Source organism: Dermacentor andersoni, chromosome 5 (assembly GCF_023375885.2).
Source record: "Dermacentor andersoni chromosome 5, qqDerAnde1_hic_scaffold, whole genome shotgun sequence".
Classification (NCBI taxonomy): domain Eukaryota; kingdom Metazoa; phylum Arthropoda; class Arachnida; order Ixodida; family Ixodidae; genus Dermacentor; species Dermacentor andersoni.
The window spans coordinates 122,682,319-122,700,066 of record NC_092818.1 but is presented as its reverse complement, the minus strand read 5'-3'; the positions used below and the strand labels follow the sequence as shown (position 1 = coordinate 122,700,066).

Here is a 17,748-nt window from a genome sequence, read left to right as displayed (position 1 = left end):
AAATGTAGTTGCTGCGAGTGTCTCGGGTCAAGAGAGAAAAGTGGGAAGTGGTTTAAGTTATATGCTGCAGCTTATCGATTAGCGTTATCCCTATGTTTATTCTGGTATTATTGCTTTTATGTAGGTTTGGTGTTTCGGCTGAGAACGGTGTTGTTCACTACAAAGATAATAATTCGGCTTTGTATTATAATATTGCAGCAAGGTCCCACTGCTCCGGCTGCTTTCTCTAGTATTGCATGTCAAGACAATAATTTTGTTTTTGCTTGTTGTTAACCCAGATTCATTTGAATACATTCTTTGTCGAACGTTTGCTCCACGCTTTTAATTTATTTTCCGCTAAGCACGAGAGGATTAGCTGTATAACTGATCTCGTGGAGCCGACAGAGATAATACCTGCAACTAATATGACACGAGAGCGCCAATTAAATGTCAGCACGTGCTGCGCTAAAATGAGATACACGAGCGTTCACACCTGAGTCAGGTTGGAAAAATATATATACACTTCACATAAGTCAGTCTACGCTTCACGTGAATACATTTTCAACGGGTCTTAATTTGGCAATCTGCGTTCATTGTTTCTTTCGCGCGCCGAAACCTAGCAGTAGCCGGTACCTCTAGAAGAGCCATTATCTCATCACATAAGTCAAATTTAAAAAAAAAAGAAAAAGTAAAGGTTGACTCGAGTGGCAGTTGATTTTCTTCCGAGGTAAAAAGGGTGACGCGATACTACTTCATCACATCGCCGTATGAAATTGTACGCTTATGTCATAATCGCCCAAGCGATCAGGTTGCTCCGCCTATCGCGGTACAGAGGTTTATTTTCGGGCTCTTAATTAACAGGAATATCCCCTCTCTGTCATAAATAGTGCCGTACGGTGACCCCACACCTAGGAAAAGCAGAGGGAACACAAGAAAATATGAAAATAAATTCCAGCTCCCCATAAAATAGATTGCGTAGTAACCAGGCACCGCTGAGGGCAGCAAAATATTATTACCGACGTCCGCTTTTTCCGCTATACTGCGTAGCAACTGAAAATTCGGCAGAAGTTTCCTGTTCTTTCTCAGTCTGCGCTTTCCTCATCTTCTTTTTTCCCTCGGCTGTTAGTTCTCAGTGACAAGGTAGCTGACAAAGCACAGAAGTTGTCTGCGGCCGCCAGCAGAATTAGAGCCTTTTCGTTTCTACATTCCGCTTTCTCTTTTTGGTTGTTCGTAGCAGACCACGGAGTGAATTCGCCGTCGTGGGACACCAATGTGTGCTTTGTTCGTTCGCTTATTCTACTTCGATAGCTGGGGTCACCTGAAAAGGCTGCTCAAGTTTTCATACAAGGGCAACCACATGTGCGGCTTTTGGGCATGGCGTTGCCCGCCGTGTTGCGAAAAGCTTGTTATTGTCGGAATGCTTTCATATCCCCCGACGATGTAATCTGTGAATCAGTCCATAATAAATTCATTGTGTTAATGCAGGCAGCCCAATAGCCGACATCATGCTACACTTGGGTGGACAACAATTTTTTTTTCATTTTATGGGCCGACGTACGCCTTGTCAGAGTGATGCCTGCCGTCTCCGATTTTGGTGCACGATTTTCTAATTTTTATCTTATATTCGTCTCTTCCGCTCCGTCTCCATATTATGTTTTTTTCCTAATTTTTCCACCCTGAGGGATAGCGGAGCAATACATGTTACAGCCAACCTTCCTACACTCTTTCCGTTTTTGTCACTTTCTGGGCATGCAGACGCACGATGTTGCAACATCGTGCGTCTGCATGCCCAGAAAGTGGGTGGTGCACTTCAAGATGGACGGCATTCATGCTATGCTACGGTTGTAGAAATACGTTGACATTTCCTTCTATAGCCCCACGAAACAAGTTTCTTTTTTTTTCGCTATTTGGCATCATCCTAGTGACGAGAGCGGCAATTGACGCTGCAACTCCGGGTGAAGACGTGCCGCATATACGTTGGAAACCCGATTGTCGCCCACGAGGAAGCTTTCCATAAGAAATGTTTTTTCAACAGTTTTTTTTTTCACACCGAAGATTTTCCCCTTATTGTATTGCACAATGACGTACAGTGTCTGTTCGTATTGCGCTGCACTGAATGTACGCGGTCTTGCGGCTCGGTCAAGCTGTCGTTTCTGACGGCTATTGATTGTCTCCAGTGTCATGTACGCAGTGTCTGATGGAATAAACAACTGTCCAGCTGTTTTAGTCCAGTAGTATGAATGTTGAACAACTAACGTACAGAAAGAATTGAGCAAAGATACAATTTGAAATTAATTACTACCCTATCCAGCAAGATTTATCACCATGGAACAAGTTTCACAGAGCTTCTGTCGCAGCAGATGAATGACACCCAAAAAATCTTAGTGCCCTTCCACTTTGTGAAGAAGGATGACCAGCGAAGCTGTGTATGTGAGCCCCTTAACGGCCAACTGCAACTCCGCCGCGGGTCGGCACCAGCTTCGGGATCGGCCCACGTAGGGGAATGCTTAACCTTTGCATCACCTCTGCTGCGGTTCGGCCCGGCATAGCACTATCCTCGCGATCGTCCCACGTATGGGGAGTGCTTAACGCCTGCTTCGCCTCCGCCGTGGGTCGGCCCGGTATTGCCCTAACTTCGGAATCGGCCAACGTATGGGGAGTGCTTAACTCCTGCTTGGCCTCCGCCGTGCGTCGGCCCGGCATTGCACAATCTCCGGGATCGGCCCACGTATGGGGAGTGATTAACGCCTGCTTCGCCTCCACCGCGGGTCGGCCCGGCATTGCACTATCTTCGCGGTTGGCCCACGTATGGCGAGTGCTTAGCGCCTGCTTCACCTCCGCCGCCTGTCGGGCCGGTATTGCACTATCTTCGGTATCGGTCCACGTATGGGGAGTGCTTAACGCCTGCTCCGCCTCCGCCGCGGGTCGGGCCGGTATTGCAATATCTTCGGGAGGGGCCCGCGTATGAGGAGTGCTTAACGCTTGCTTCGCCTCCGCCGTGGGTCGGCCCGGCATTGCACTATCTTCGGGAACGGCCTATGTGTGGGGAGTGCTTAGCGCCTGCTTCACCTCCGCCGTGGGTCGGCCCGGCATTGCACTATTTCCGGGATCGGCCCACGTATGGGGAGTTTTTCGCTTACGACACGAAAATTTCCTTGGAATATGCAAGAAAATTTCCTGCATAATTTACAGCTTCGCTGTAGAATATGCAGATCCCACGCACTGTGGGAATCGATGTAAGCGAAGCTTTCCGTGCTGGATGCTTTGATTGACGATAACTAGTGGCAATGTTGACGGCTAAAGCTTAATTTCTTCAACGTTCAGGCTAACACTAATGTGGTGAGTTCATGTTAAACGTTACCTTACGTGCACGACTGCTGTTTGTCTGCTTAGTACACAGAACACATAGGGAGAGGTGTTTGCTTGAGCCATTGTTGTGCACCATATTTTATAACCTCTGAGGAGGCTGAGCGTTGTCATTTCTTCACATGGCACATCGTATTGTGGCCATATTAAACTTGAATTGGATTATGGAGTTATACGTGCCCAAACCACACTCGGATTATGAGGCAAGTCGTAGTGGTGGACTGCGGATTAATTTTGAAACCATGATGTTCTTTAACGTGTCACAAAATTTAAGTGCGCGTGCGTTTCCCTTTTCGCCCTCGTCGAAATGCGGCTGCCGCGATTGGATCAAATCTACGACCTCTAGCAACGCCATATCCACAAAGCTTACGATGCAGGCGCAGAAGTGTATATTTGACGGTCGACCGCTTCCGCAGTGTCTAGACTTTGCGGTGCGCTTTAATTAATGCGGCTCTGCTTCGGCATGCCCTGCGTAATTTGTCCGCTTGACATATTTGCATGGCGATTATTTTTCAGAAATAACAGCAGCGTACTGTACCCTACCTTGAACTTAAGCTTATCCTGTTTCTCCGCAACCGCTGTCGTTTAGTAGCTATGTTCCCTTGCCTTCTCACGTCACCTCCCCCCTCTCTTATGTGGGAACTGCCTCTTCTCCTCCCTCTCCTTGTTCTCCTTTTCTTCTCTTCTCTACAGTTCTATCGGCGTCCCCTCAGGCCTAGCACGTTAATAGAAAGGGAAGCGCCGCAGTTTCTGCAATGCTTCTGAGGGGAGCCACGGATAATTACCGCTGTCAAGCGACTAAAGTGGCGACAGCCAGGGAGCTCCAGAGGGCACTGTGGACGTTCGACGTGGTGGGGTGAAAACGAGTTTCTCCCATAGCCTTTCCTCTCTTAATCGCGCCTCAAACATCTCCCGACGCGGTGTGCGCGACAGCAGCAGCCTACAGTAGCAGCAGCAGCAGCAGCAGTGAGAAAGTCGAAGGAAGAGGCAAAGAAAGCTTCGCTTCAATACGCTGGGACCAAAAGCAACGCGTGCGGCGCTCGGTCAACGCCCACCACGACCCCATTTACGTGCAGGAAGTCGCCCTGAGTGGCCGCACTGCTGTCAATGTTTGGGCCGCTATGTCCCGAGACGGACTTGGCGTTTCGCACCGTGCTGAAGGACCGCTGACATCGGCAAAATATTGCGACATCATTGGTTATGTTATGATCCCTTGCGCATTTGGACGGGCCTTTTCCTGACAGAGACTTCCTGTTCCAACAAGGCCTGTCACCTGTCCATACTGCAAAGGTTGTTGAGTTCCTGAACATTCGAAGGGTGCGGTGTCTCAGGTGGGTCGCTAAAGGGGCAGACATTAATATCGTTGAGGCCGTATGGAGTACAATGAAGGTCAGGCTCTGCAAAAGAAGATTGTATAGTTCACCCGCTGATGAGCCACGGAGCGGCGTAGAAGAAGAATGGATGCGCCTCCAGAATGAACACAGATTCATTGAAAATCATTACGCGTCAATCCTGTCCGGGATGCAGAACGTGATTGCCGTTCAAGGGGCCATGGCCCACCACTAAGGCGTAACGGCCACTCCATCAATTTTTTCTTTTTCGTTACTCGTGTTATTGCCCTTTAATATTTCCTCTCATATTAGAAAATGTCATTATTTCTGTTATTACTACATATTTGCCTTTCTTTATTTATGCATTCTGAATGCAGTCAGTATGCATTATTCACACTGCTATTCATATAACTATCTTGACTAGGGCTTGTTTACTATAGTACTCGCTTTGTATTACCATGAAAATATATCGCAATTCTCGTGGTATTTTGCTCTTCCTAATTTCTCTTAGTGCGAGAAATCGGCTTTTCTTCCCCATCTTTGCTATACTTGGCAATTCCTATCACACAAAAATAAAAGAAACCAATAAGCAGCGCAGCTTTTGCTTTCACTGAATTATCGGAAGCCTTTATTTTTATTCCCGCCGCATTTTGTTATTTCGATGATCACGCAATATTTTGGGAAACCAGCTAAGATTCTTGGTCTAGAGCACGACTTCAAGTTGACGTATCCAAGAAAAGTTTTTCTTGCCTCTCCCTTTTCTAGGCGAGCTGGCTGGACACTGGTACATGTTGATGACTGGTATTATTAGGAAGTATTATCAGCCCAGTTCCGCTAAACAAGCAAAGTATACGGCTACTGCAGCATAGAAGAAATGCTGCTAGCGAGCACCGGAATGGTAATATCAACCGCGTCGCGTTAGGCATTGGCAGCGCAGCTCTGCTGAAACTCTCTACTGAAAGTGCTGCCGGCCCGTGTCGTCACCGGGTCTCCCTCTTCACTAGAATCATGACGCGATCAGAAAATTTTGAATTTAAGTAAAAAGTACATGCATAGCCCTTCTTGGATGGAGGTATAGCACTCATTCTTTGATAAGTTTCGCACACCATCTCTCGTCGGCGGCAGAGTCGCTGTATCATCTACAAATTTTTCTGCTGTAAAGACAGAGTGAACCAGCCAAATAAATGGCAAAAAGTTCCTTGAAATAAAAGGAGGCGAGGGTGAAAGCAAGCAAGTGGAGGCGATACGCACTCGCAGAAACAACCAAACCCTCCCCTAACAACTCGAAAACATGTCACGCTCGGCGCCACTGTACAACCTTACAGTACGCTTGGCCACGCCCTCCCGCGGTGTAGCTCATACTGAGCGCGATAGTACTTTCTGAAGACACGCGGGCAACAGCGATTACTCTGGAAATTTCGATGGCTCATGTATAAAAGCCAAGGCGCTTGACCAGCAGATAGGATATCGACGATCGCCGGCTGTGTTGCCACTATCGTTGCGCTTCGAGTTTCACTCGCTTTTGTGGGCTCAATAAGTTCTCCCGATAAAAAGTTAATTTCGTCATTCACAGCTTTCCTACTGTTTCCTTGGCGGTCACTACAACGGGGCAATACATTATTGCGCATTAAGAATAAAGTACTGGGTCAGCCAGAGCATTCATATAAATTGTACTTACTATACCTACGTTCAAAAAGCGTAATCGCTGGGCGAATTGCCACAGGATCAACTAAGACAAAAACCAGCAAAAAAAAAAAAAAACGCACACGGTACAAGGAGTACACAGCTACCCGCCAATGTGACGTAGTGGCTACGGCGCTGTGTAGGCACAAGGTCGCTGGACCAAATCCCGGCTGCGGCGGTAGCATTTTGATGAGGGCGAAATGCAAAAGGGCCTCGTATTATTTATTGGATACACGCTAAAGAAATCCAAGTGGTAAAAACTGATCCGCAGTTCTCTACTACAGCATTCCTCATCATAAGATCATGGTTCTGACACGTAAAACAACAGAATAAAATTTAAGGAGTACACAGGAGAAATACAGAACTAGCAAATGAACTTAATTGCTGCCAAAACCCTGCAAGGTCACATCGAGCACGTTAATATCTACCTAAAAATTATGGTGGAACGTACATTACGATTACTGTCGAAGTCAATGCGATTTGCACTAAAAAAATCTAGGGACACACCGTATTGCTAAGGCACCTCTAACTAAAGTTACAGGAGAACGTAGGCTGAGAATGTTCATCGCATTAATACACCAACATGTCACCGCTTCTACAGCTTAGGATGGCACAAAAGAAAGCGTCACTAAACGCGGCCTCCCAACCTTGATCAGTTTAGTCTCACTAACCACATGTTTCAAAGTCTGCACGTTCCGACGTTACAAATTTGGCCTCCTATACGTTTCCTAATCGCGCGAGCGTCGTCACTGGCCTTGCAGCAACGTGGGCATTCGAACCTGAAGTGAACGGCGAGCAGCATACATTCGAGCTGCAAAATGTCTCTCGCTTACTTTCGCTCATCCCACCGCCCCCCCCCCCCCCCTTCCCCCCACTGTTACAAGGCGGCCGGCACGCCATATTGCCGATGCACGCGATAGGACGGCTTGGCGCGAACGAAGGATCTTTGATTACGGAACAGTTCGGATGATTTCAGGTCGCATTGTGTTCCACCAAAACGGCAGAAAAGCACGGGCGCTCCCTAAAAAGGCTAATTGAATCGGTGCTCCAACACCGCACAAAAAAAAAGAAAAAGATCACGGCGCATAACATGCCCTGTTCTAGCTGGCGCCACATAGCTGCTTTACATCGCCACAAGCTCACGGTGAAGTTAAACCAGGAAAAAAACTCACTGCCCAATATCATAAATCTAGTGCTGTACAACCAGTTCTCGCAACGCAAGGTTAGTGCGAGGAATGCAAACGAGCACAGAGGCGCGCGCAAGACAAGCACAGGCGCTGCACGCACTTCCGCGCTTTCCTTTATCGCGTTGCAATGAACAAGGTGTGTTCAAAACACACACTTACCTTTGATGTGGCTGAGTCGGAGGAGATTATGGTGATCTTCGGGGTGACAGGAAGCCCGTGAAAAGCGGGCAACAAGCAGTAACATACTGAAGAGGTGTCAACGAGGCAAACAAAGAGCCGTAGAACGCAAGAAACAGTCAACCAAACCAAACGTACGAACTGCAGGAATGCGCCAGAGCCAAGCGCAAACGCGCATTCGTACAAATACAGGCTTACATCGACATAAATTGTCAAATCTATAACAAATTTTGTAATATAATGGTATTTTTTAACCATTGCTGCGGTTTACAAGTATACGACGGTTTTCTGTTTAGCTTCTTTGAAGAACTATTTTCATTATCGCAGTAACGCAGTGCACCGGCCGTACGCCTACGGATGCGCGGGAAATGAAGCAAAATCCAAACATCGCAAACACCACGCCATGTGCGCGCGCACAGTTTTCATCGTTTGAATTAACCAAAAAAAATTGAGTAATACGTGCATCAACCGGCGCGAACTGATATAGTGACCAGAAAAGCTGAGAATTGTCGCTGTTTGTGCGTGTTAGTTCGACATCATGACAAATCGACGGCCTGTCGTCCCATTCTTTCAGCATTTGTGCACGTGTTTCTGCGGTGCGCTTTGCCACCGGAAAAGTATAGCAGCCCAGATTTTGCTTGGTGGCCAAGCAGTTTCCCAACACACTGGCCAGACAACCGGCTCTGTTATAGAGAAGATATTTGCGTCTATGTAAACCATCGACACCATGTCGGAGATATCGGCCAAACTTTTTAATGCGTAATCATTATTCGGCGAGTACCCAAGCAAAATCTGTACGCCACGCGGAAAGTGCAATATCTCGTATCTGCACACATATGCGTAATTTGCGAAGTTAAAAGGTTTACTCGTATCATAAGTGTGAATGTAGATGAGTGGTAGCTTTAAAAAGGAAACAAACAATTGAAATAAATATATTGAGAGTGAACACCAATACGATGAGATTTATGAATACACATGGAGATACACAGGGCTCCGTAGAATATGCATGGGGAAGCCTATAGTAGGGGTGGGCGAACTGATATTTAGGGGTGGGCCAATTGAGATTTGGGGGTGGGCCAACTTGAAATTCTGTGCCGAGCCTATTTGAATTAGGGCGTCGGTAAACTTACACGGAGGGTGGGCCAACTAGAGATTTAGGGGTGGGCGAAAAAAAATTTGGGGCTATGCTCATGGATACTTGGACAACGCCCGTGTAGTTTCTGCATACTTTTGTTTCCTTCTATATTGCGCGCTTAGGGCTAACAACTAAGCAAAACACGCTTTAAAAAAAAGCATAGGCGTCTCTTTCTCCGCCATCTTTCCAAGATTTAACATCGAGGCAATGCAGTTTTTCCAACACACAGCCAGTGCACTAGCCACTTACGAGTACAATGGATGCCATTGCGAATCCAGGATGTGTTCAATATATATATATAACGTGAACAAAAGCGTGTGTGAAAGTAAACAGAGGGAGTTGCTGTTCAATAATTTCATCAACTTTTCAATTATAACCTAGCGGCAACCATAGATGCCTCTACCTTGCAGTCTGTATAAGAAGACAACAAACAAAGACACCAAGGACATTCTTAAAACTAGGCACTGGGAGGCACGCGAAGACCACGTTTGCAAAGAAGTTATGTGGCCAGGGTACACAAAGTGAAATGATAATTATCGCTGTCAGTAGCCCAATTAGCTAAAGTTGAATAATTAACTTTTTCTTGACTGCGGTAAGTGTATGTTTGTATTCAAAAGTTAGAGCCAGTCGTGTTTCCACACAGTTTCACTTGGAAGAATTCTTCTAGCATGTCTGTGCTCCGAGATATCCGACGCCAGATAGCTTAATATTGAACACCCTGTGTAATGGGTAATGTTTCCCTACGATTTCTAGATAAAACGTGAACATTTTATGTCAGCTCACGTATATCTCCAAGGCACACCGATTTGTTATTGGGAGGGTATTTCATATTTTACGGATCGTTTTGCTTACTTTATCTTTTATTTAGCCGCTTGTTATGCGCGATTATGGGTGTGCCCTCTCTTGACCAATCCATTAGAATGGACATGTCCTACTTTAAAAGGAGAGATACAAAATTCCGAAACGCTTCTGTATACGTGTCGTACCTTTCTGTGCATACACCTGTTATCGCCGTTCTTCACTCAACAAACATCATACATCGCCTTCGTTTTTGAGGCATCACTGCGCAAACATCTGACGTAGTGCATCCGCCTGAATTGGAGCTTGCGTTTCGGCAGAGCTTGTGAACGAAGCAAAGCAGAAATAAAGAGAAATTGCAGGGCAATAAGGTTGTGACCTTTGTTGAGGATAAACATAAACATTCCATGAGATTACTTGTTGCATAGGATGAAAGTAAACAAAATTGTACTCATTGTCATTAGTTTTCAAGAATTTGTTTAGGCATTCTACTAAGGCTTCCTTAACATAGATTCCAACAGGTGTGCTTGATCAGCACATATATTTTCTCCCTACTACGGCCAATGCAACGTCATTGCAACTGAAAATTGCACCCGCAACAAATGGCGCGACACCTAAACCAAGTCCCCTGATACCTAACCCTCTGACAGAGATTTCAAAAACAAAACAAGAAAACTGGCTGGGGTTCAACGTGGCTTAAACTTAGTTATACGAGGAAAAGCTCTGTTAAGCGTGGCTATACACGTTTGCTCAGTGCTTCTTCCTGGCGAGCTACATCGCCAAGGCGCTCAGACTCAGCCTGGCGCCCGCGACGAAGAGTTGACGCGCTCGCACCGGTGCGTGCTTCTTCAATGGCGAGACTTACCCCCGTATTCAAAAATGCATATTAATTTGAAGCCCATGCTTGACTTGATTTAAACGACGCCTGTTGTCAACGGACCAAAAGAAACGCAATGAGCGTTTGTACCAGGCGTCATTTATATCAAGTCAAGCATGAGCTTCAAGTTCCATCTCAGAATAGGGAGATTAGCGACCAAGCGGCGCCGAAGCAGTCCATAAAATGCGTTTATAGTCCCACGTTATCGGCGCGCGGGCGAGCATCGCTCGGCGCAAGGCGCGTCGGAGCGCATTGGTAGCGTCCGATTACGTTGGCTGCGCCAGTGCGTCGAACAATCGGTCGAAGCATAGACGTTGTTCTCGCTCTCGCCAACGTGACGTAACGTATGCGCGCGCTCACGCTACGTCGGACTTAGCCTTTTAAACCCTCGCCTAGTCACGTGGTACACAGCGGCGAGGCTCGAGCGAGCGCAGCGGCGACGCCTCTCCGCAGCGGATTACATGACGTGACGTTACACCTTCACACTTGTGCGCCGGCAGCTGAAGGTCGAACGCGCGCTGAGATTCACCATGGGAGTTGTACCTCGAGGAGTAGAGCTATCGCTCTAAAGCAACGTAGGTTATGGTGCAGGAGGCAGAGGTTCTGAGTATAGCACAAGTGAGAGGTTCGCCCTTGAATGCACATCGGCGTTGTGCTGCTGCTTATCTCCATGAAAGATAGCGGGGTTCTTCGTAAATATTCATGCGAGTGCTATGAAACAGTTTTGTTTTTCAGACACAATTTTGCGCATGGTTTAAACAAAATATATGCAGATTCTGTTCCATGTTGCTGATCAACATCGGAGATATAGCCTAACAATATCACTTTCTCTGTCGCCATCCATGTCCGCTGTTAACCCTTTAAGATAACTTACCGACTAACCCACCAAACCATCCTTGTGAACGTCGTGGGAACAAAAAAAGAAAGCTAAGTATAAAACAAAACGCATAGAACTCTTGAAACGAGCTGCACTGAGCTGTCTTTAAACTCAAGTCCATAAATTTCGTTCGTTTATCGCACTTGAGGTTATTTCATTCGTTTATAGCACATGCCGCTCAGAGTAATTGCACCATTTTGCTCGAATTAAGGTTCCAGTGCAATCCTTTTGCTTTCTAGTGCAACAACGTTTCTACAATATTTCTCTCAACTACGTCTCTTTTCCCTTGTTTTTCTTCTACTTTAGGTGTTATGCAGTATATTTCAGCCAACAGTATTCTTTTTTCATCTCTGTCTCTATGGAAGAAAAGTAACCGAACTGCAGGAGCCATTAGTCATTAGTGTCAGGATCGAGAGAGAAATTTTGACGGCGCGGTCATAGGCGCTTTTATACTATTTGCAGAGAGGGTAAGGGGGGGGGGGGGGGTCTCTCGTGATGTTTGTTTCACACGCTCGGCTCATTACCCAACTAATAATGGCTGTGCATGAAGAACCTAGAGGGAAAGAAATCATATGTCTCTGCAACCATTTTATTTTTCGAGGAAGAGAGTGCATATATTTAATTTTGTATCTGTTAAAATCAACTTTGCTCTATCCATGTTTAGATTTTATGCAACGCTGAAGCCAATTGATGCTATTAGGCTTTACCCGTATAGTGGAAAAGAAAATGACAGTATCAGGAAATCTATGGCGTGACCTATACTACTAACTTAGTAAGTGTACACTGACTACTCACGGTGAAACCGAGCAGCAGCTACCAGAATATACGCTGCTAATTCATTGCATGATATTAAAAGTGAAATAAATATTCAATTGGATTTTTGCTGGGCTTTGTAAAAATTATTGGTTACGTTATTTCTTGCTGATGGGATAGTCGTTATGTGGTGCATGGAACTTGAGCATCTGAAGTGGAATGTCCAAAAGTGGTAATATTCAAACTGATTTTATTGAGATGAATATAGAAGAACATGTTAGTCTCGTCACATATAATATTAGTATATAATGTACGTTTAGCAGAAAATTGAAATAGGTAGCAGACCAACAGCATACAGCTACCATGAAACAAACTGCTATCAAAGAAAAAGATAAACATCGGCAGGGTGAAATAGAAATCACATCATAACACATTCAGTATGTCAAAATATAGGAACGCAACACAGGGCAATAGAGGCCGAAACTGATTTGGCGCTCTAATGTGTTATAGTGTCGCATGTTTTTCGTTCATGTATTTCCTGCCGCAGCAACAAGCGACGCCATGATTGATTGCTTCGTCCGAACGCTGCGCGTAGCCAATATTGTACTTCGATGTCACAAGTTCCTCCTCCAAGTGCCTTATCAATAGCGTGTCTCAACATGCGTGCCTGCTTGCAAGCTTCCACAATGGGATGAAGCGCCTAAAGAAGTTCGAGACTACCCTATCAGAGTGTTCAAAGAGGGCAGTCTGGTGGATGGCAGCCACAGTTGAACTCGTTCGGATACGGGCTAGAAATGCACCATGGCACGTCATTATACTCTCATCCTTAGAATGCATTCTGTTGTTCAAGTTTTCCATCCATCCATCTCCCTCCCCAAGTGTATTAGCAAACGAGACAAAGCCTTGGTAACCTCTCCGTCATAGCTTTTCTCTTTCTCTCTCTCTCATTCACTTATGACAGCGGTTGGAGTGGCCCGTAATTAATGTTATAAGAGCGCGAAAAAGAGGGTATTTGAACGCAATTTTGTTTCTACAAGTGTGAGTGATGTAGAGCGACTGACCCTAATTATGTTTTTCCCCTGCAGCTTAGCTAAACGTCCGATTCAACTCAGGCACGCAGATACCCCCCTCTTCCTCCCCCCCCCCCCCCCCCTCCGACGCTGGGGCACAAATACCCTGTTGCGGGAATTGTAAAGCTGGAACAAGCCGCAATGAATAACTCATATAAAAGAGTATTTTTGTCGCGAGTGGAAACTTGGCCTAAAGAGCAAAGTTCATTCTGCTGAACTTTTGCTCCCGGGAGCATGCTCTCGTTTAGGCCGCCAATTATGCTGCCGTCTGTCTCCCCCTCTTTGGTTGTGTAGTGTGCGTCGGTATCGTGGATGAGCTTGAAGTTGAACGGTTCGCCATCCGTGTACAGTTATACGGCTCTCTCGGCGGTTATATTATTTGCACGCTTTCGAAGCGAAGTATCTGACACCCAGATGCTACGAGAGAGAGCGTCGTTAGCGAAAGCACCGTCTTAGTATGAAACAGTGATGGAGGCGGTGCCCGAAAAATACGCGAGGAGTTCGCATGTTCCGCTGGTGTGGTCGTGCCCTCTGTTTGCTTCAGTGAACGAGGGGAGCATTTCTGCTGCTGAGCACGTGGTAGCGGATTTGATTCCTGAACATCGTGGCTGCAAGTGAACTTTAAATAACCCCAGCTTGTCAAATATTGTTCCAGAGCCCTCCCTTAGCCTCGTAACAAACTGCTCAGTTTAGTAATCTTAACTTCTAAATGTGATAAAATTGTACCGTCATGAGCTGCAAGCGCAAGGTCCGCCATGATATGCGAATGATCTTGTGGGAGAAGGGCGCTTCTGTATGGTTTTCTGTTCAGCAATCGTACTTCGTATTTTTTGCGCAGCATCAGACGAGCGTTTAATGCCAGATAGATACTCGCGTGTGTACTCATTAATGCACGGAAAGCGGACTTTCTTTAACTCACACTTTTGCGTCTGAATCAACAAATGTCAACTGTGCAAGAGTACTGTACTCTCATCGGTACCGATGACCCCCGATAAATAATACTTTGCGGGAGACAGCGCCAAAGTATATTTTGGGTAATATTTAATTAGGGCGCAGACTGTATAAATAAAAGCAATGTTTATATTGGCGGCATCTGTAGAGATTTTGAACATTGCCACTTCAGCTATCTCTGGAACTTCAACGAAGTGTAGAAGCTTCACTCCAATGTGCAAAAATAAAAAAAAAATATAATATTTCAGAATGCAAGTGGTATTTCAACAACTTTCACTTAGCAGCATCGACGGGGTACGCTTTTTTATTAACAGGCGTATTTATTGCACTTAGTCGTAACTAATCTGCTGCGTTATAGCAGAAATTTGGTCAGGATTAACGCACTGCTACAACACAGATGGAAACTTACGAATAAGTGCCGTAAATAAAATATCTGGAGGACGCTTAAACTTAATCTTTAAGAGGAAGCGTTAGCTCAGGTGATTCTATCTAAATACATCTAAAAGGAGAATTCGTTTTTCTCGACAGCCACGGCACCAAATTTGACGGAGTTTGTTGCAATTAAAAGAAAAACTTAAAATCTAATGACTGTTGGTTTCTAATTTTTTTATTTATGTCGCCACAGTTGCATAAAGAAATTGGCAAAATTCGCAACCTTTCAGGAAATGAAAGTATGAAGTTTACAACTCTGTAACTCAGCAATGAGAAGTGATATAACGATTCTCTGATTTGCAGCTAATAGTTCATCTAAACCGTACAAAAGTGATATGTTACACATGTATCTAAATATAATTTAATACTGTGGGAAGACAGCTTTTTCAGAGCGATTGTACATAACTCAACGAATTCACGCTAGATATACATTGACATATCAAATTTGTCCACTTTGAATGATCTAATGGACGCCGTTGACAAAACTGCCATATCTGTTCTTGATGCAGAGCTATGAACTTATTAACCTACGCGTGCTATTATTCTTTTCCAACTTCCAAATTTGCGACAATATTTCTAACAAAATTTCGGCCATAAATCTCAATTACACTTTCAACACTTACTAGAATTTAACTTTTCCTCTCAAATGCAAACAAATTTCATTAAAATTGGTCCAGGGGTTATCTGAGAAAAGCGTTTCTGCGTGTTAAATTTATTTGAATATCCAGCGTCGGATTAGGGCCGGAGCAAAAGCTTCCTCTTAAGAGCGGATCCCGGTAGCTTGCAAAGATCCCTGACTGCGTTTAACGCTTCCCGGCAACTGCAGCTTATGTAACAGTAACGTTTACCTTCTTGACGGTGCTGACTGTGTGGTGTTAAAATCCGGGCGGCCTTTTGAATTATTATTTTATGGCGCAGCTCTTAGGCGTTTATTCCAGCGGCGAGCGTCGGCGTCAGCGTTGTACCTTGTGACTTATGGTATCTTCGACTGGTCGCCTCCATCCCCCGAAGCAGAGTTGGGCAGATACGGCGTTCCCCGAGCTCAGAGGTAGAGGACAAGCGCGCAAGCCGAACGTGTGACTCGCTCTCGGAGGAGGAAATGGCAGATATGAAACCACGGGACTACTGCCAACGTCCAATGTTTCGCCTATCAAAAGCTCCCGGCGCTGCCGAGAAAACCGGCGGACGTGCCGGCGGCACGAGCGTTCGTCGAGACGCCAGCATGCAGTGGCCTAGGTTGCCTAGGTTACGGTGGGCCGTCGCCAACAGCAGCGACGCGGCGCTGCGATGACGTTTCAATCTCGACGACTGCTCCGACGACAGGGCTCGGAGCGCCTCAGAGCGCTCGAAGATGGAGGAGAGCAATCGAGAAGAACCAGCCGAACGCAGGGCGCGCGCCCTCTTTCAACCAGCCGAAGACAACGCCGCTCGCGAGAGCGCTCCAGAGCGCTCAGAGGCGACCAGCCGAAGATGGCATTAGTGAAACAGCACAGTGAAGGGTGAAAGCGAACGCGTAGCGCAGCGGGAGATTAAAGACAGTGATAGCAAGGAGAGTGCGAGGAAGAAAGTGGAACCATGAGGCGGAAAGCGGAAGAGCAGGGCATGACGACAGCGTGAGAAGAAAACCGTAGTCCCACGCAAAACGGACTTTGCGGCGTTGATATAGCTACGAAATGGCGCCACAGTAGCGCGGGTCGTTTGTATGGAAGCAAAGCGCTGCATGAGCCGAGGTCTGTCTGCGGCGGCTGCTGTGACTCGCGCCCACGCATCACCCACGCGCTTCCTCTGTTGATCTCCCGATTAGCAAGGTAGTCGCGCCACACTTCGCCCCGTTCGCAACGTGCCGCAGTAGACAGATTGTCCGTGCCAGCCAATATATCGTGAAATCAACACGTATAGAACTGCGCTCAACTTTCGCATTAGGGAGTAGCGTAATCGTAGGAAATTTCTTTTTAACTGTGCCCATTGAGTTACGTTAGTGCATTGCGGTGCAGTTTGACAGATGGCAGAGATAGCAATATCCAACATTCCTGAGTATGACAGTGTTTGACTCATTTGTCCGGATGAGCCAGACAAGAAAACTAAGCGTAGCCGAAGCTCATTTTTCCAGGTCTGAATAATTCTTCTGTAGGAATTTTCCACGTCGTTGTAATACACTAAGTTTCCTATGCAGCTGTCATGCTCATCTGACAGCAGTGAGCAGTGCCAACAGTGAGTGACAACTGCACACCTGCCACTGCCTAAGTCACCACGTCGCCGACTAAACCTTAACCTGCCGAGTGAATTCAAAAAACTCGAAGCCGGTGCTCTCTGTTAAATAACGAAACTATGACTCGTATTTCCCAAATTCTTGCACTTTCAGTACGTCGAAGCTTGTGCGTAAGCAATGGGCTGAAATACTGCGCAATAATGACTACAGTATTACTACGATAATTATGTAGGTAATATTGCGAATAAAGCAATTTACTGAAATTATTTTGTTTGAAGCAAATTACTAAACAATCGACCAGTAGTCAGCACAAGAATATTTTTCCTACTTCTCTTTCTAGGGCACTGCATTGTGTACCGAATGAGCCGCACTGCCCATGTTCTGCTTCATGCCCGTCGGTTTCCTTAGGAAAGCCGTTTTCTCGCTTTCTGTTGCATGATAAGAACAAAGCTCACACGGACTGTTAGAGGCGACATTAGTTAGTCTGTACTTGGCGAGACTGATAAAAGTACTTCAGTGCGCCCCCCCTCCCCTAAAAAAACAATGAGATCAACAGCGTCCTCAAACCGACGAATGGTGCAGCTGGACCTTGTCGCAATAACCTCGACTGTAACATGGCAATCTCAAATTCCGAGGTCAGTACCGCGGCAGCGAGTTGCGCAACTTGAATAAAACGGCGCTTCTAATGAAGCCGCCGCTCCAGCTTTTCTGCCTTGTAACGAAACTATGCAGCGATCGTTTCTGCTGTCCTTGACAGCAAAGTTGCAAAAGACGGCTCTTCAAGTTTTCTTTTTCTGTGGCGATGCATAGCGTCTTTGGAGCTGTATCGTAAAAAAGACAGTGTGCGCTAGAAAATACATAATTTACGCAGCGTTCTTTTAAAGAACTGGGAGTTCTTTCGCAAGCTTTCTTGAAGCGCGTGG

The 17,748-nt window shown here is 46.0% G+C and overlaps 1 protein-coding gene across 1 annotated transcript in view; it reads right to left on the bottom strand.

The window, feature by feature from the left end:
- The window catches only part of LOC129385056 (uncharacterized), a 298,581-nt gene extending 290,653 nt beyond the window's left edge, over positions 1–7,928 (bottom strand). The window contains exon 1 of the mRNA XM_055070963.1: positions 7,706–7,928. The gene's annotated coding sequence lies outside the window, so the exon portion shown is untranslated. The remainder of the gene's footprint in view (positions 1–7,705) is intronic.
- Between the last annotated feature and the right edge of the window lie 9,820 nt (positions 7,929–17,748).